The sequence below is a fragment of the Pocillopora verrucosa genome, unplaced genomic scaffold (assembly GCF_036669915.1).
Source record: "Pocillopora verrucosa isolate sample1 unplaced genomic scaffold, ASM3666991v2 scaffold_46, whole genome shotgun sequence".
Classification (NCBI taxonomy): domain Eukaryota; kingdom Metazoa; phylum Cnidaria; class Anthozoa; order Scleractinia; family Pocilloporidae; genus Pocillopora; species Pocillopora verrucosa.
This window is the reverse complement of record NW_027078184.1, coordinates 30,680-32,812: the sequence shown is the minus strand read 5'-3', so window position 1 is coordinate 32,812 and position 2,133 is coordinate 30,680. Positions and strand designations below refer to the sequence as shown.

General features: G+C 49.0%; 2 non-coding genes and 1 pseudogene across 2 annotated transcripts; 1 reads left to right on the top strand and 2 right to left on the bottom strand.

The window, feature by feature from the left end:
- The first annotated feature begins 509 nt into the window (after positions 1-509).
- Positions 510-628, top strand: LOC136278656 (5S ribosomal RNA). The gene has a single exon (XR_010716457.1). It is a non-coding gene; the product is annotated as a 5S ribosomal RNA (ribosomal RNA).
- A 983-nt stretch (positions 629-1,611) lies between these two features.
- Positions 1,612-1,775, bottom strand: LOC136278676 (U1 spliceosomal RNA). The gene has a single exon (XR_010716476.1). It is a non-coding gene; the product is annotated as a U1 spliceosomal RNA (small nuclear RNA).
- Positions 1,776-2,007: 232 nt separating this feature from the next.
- LOC136278644 (U2 spliceosomal RNA) lies at positions 2,008-2,133 on the bottom strand (annotated as a pseudogene).

The following is a 2,133-nucleotide window of genomic DNA, read 5'->3' as shown; positions in this document are numbered from 1 at the left end:
GATGCCGAAGCATGCCCTGGGTGAGGGGGGTGGTCGAGGGATCCTTCCCACGGTTTATGGTGGATAGTAGCAGGTCGCCCCCACAAGCCCTTGCGAGTCCCGCAGACGGTCCCAGAGGCTGACCCGTTTGGTATCTCCTCACTGTAAGATTTTAAAGCCAGATACACGCACCTACGGAGCTAAAACATTGTATAATAGGTTTTTAGGACACGTTATGTCTCTTGGGACCCCTCCCTCCCCTCCCTAGGGAATAGTGCTTCAAATCGATGCTCCTCAATGTGTTAACTGGGTTGAGGAAAATACATTAGGGTTAGGTAACGACTTCGGGGTTAGGGTAACCATTTCTTAGGGTTAGGGTAACAATTTCTTAGGGTTAGAGTATCGATTTCTTAGGGTTAGAGTAACGAAACTAGGGCTTTAGAATTTCAAATTCGCCTACACTCAGGGATGTGGCCGCTTTACAGCCTGAACCTGGCCGATAACAAGCAGAATTTCGACCCCATTTCCTCGTCTACGACCATACCACAGGGAAAGCACCGGTTCTCGTCCGATCACCGAAGTTAAGCCCTGTCGGGCGGGGTTAGTACTTGGATGGGTGACCGCCTGGGAATACCCCGTGTTGTAGGCTTCAATTTTTTGTCTTGCGAACATCTCTAAACGTTTTATCCCAATAAATAGCTCTCCATACACCACAATTTCACATAGAGAGCCGTAGGTGAGTGAGGAACAAAATCAAAGCAAAAAACGAGGGGGGGAAAACACCTTTTTGTCAAAAATCGGCCAGCTAATGGCGAAAACTCTAGTGCGATCGACTTTTCTTACAGAGCGCGCGCGAGCGAGTGAGCACGCGCGAGATGAACAGTTTATGATGTCAAATTCTACTTCTGTGATATCAAATCATTCCAAATAACGAACGAAAAAATGAATAGGAAAAAAACGCACACTTCTGAGACGCAGTTTTAAGCCATCGTGACGTGGCAAAACACTCGCACACTTCCAAGAGGAGGCGCGCGAAAAACGGCACTGAAAGTCGACAATGGTTGGATTCAGACTGCAAACGAATCGGGAAAAAGGTTCGATACTTTTACTACTCTGCTAGTTTGTTTCCTTCCCTCGTTCATTCGTTCACTCGCTTGCTCGCACAAAGGATACACTAACGATAGCAATAGCATTTCTAAAAGCGGCTCCAGTGACAATAAAACCGCTCAAAAGGTTCAAAGTGTACTCACGGTCCAAGTCGAATGCCCTTCTATGCTCGCTCGCTCGGTCGATCGGCCGTTTGGTTTCCTTTCATTTCCTTTCCCTTCGCGCGCATAGCACAGCACGGCACGGCACGCACAACCTGCAAATACAAACGAACAGGACTTTACACACAATAGAGCAGACAGGCCTTGAACAAAAACAGCCAGCAAAGTTACGCACCGCCCCGAAACTCACCTTGTTTCCTTCCTCCAGTCTCTCCAATGCACTTCTACCCCTCCAAACGTGCCAACACCTTGGCCAGTTGTGCGTCCTTTGCTTTCTTTGCAAGTCTACCGGTCCACTGCAAAAGCAAAAATACCCTCGATAGTCAGTAAGAGGGCCATATAGACATAGTTTGGATGACTTTTGCGGGGACGAGCGCGAACGCAGGTCCCCACTACCAGAAATTATACGCTCGAGTTACCCACATTTGGGGTAATCGCAAGGGTCAACCCAGTCGAAGTGCAATGAAAGGGCCTCGCCTTGAGAGGACTGCCTCCTTGATCACAGTACCTCCCGCGTCAGGTAAGTATGCTTTTTCAGCGTCTGCCCTCGGTGAAAAAATCCACTTACCCCTAGGTCCTTGTGGTAGTGCTTTGCGCACTTCAGAAAACGTAGGCCAGCGGCCGTTCCTGCCATTGTCTGTTGTCTGAATTATCATCCCTCTTTCACCTCTTCCCCCTCTAAGGGCGGGCGGGGCTCCTGTAAACATAAAAGAATGCTATACCGTTGACTTTGTTTTGGATTGAATGTGTCTTCCCCAGAGGGAAGTGGGCCGCACTCGGAGGTAGTGCTATACCGAGGCAACCCGTGGCTGGGACGAGGCAAGCCTCTTTTCCACAGCCCAGTTCCAAAAATCAGTTTAATATATGAGCTGCTCAATGAGCAGCG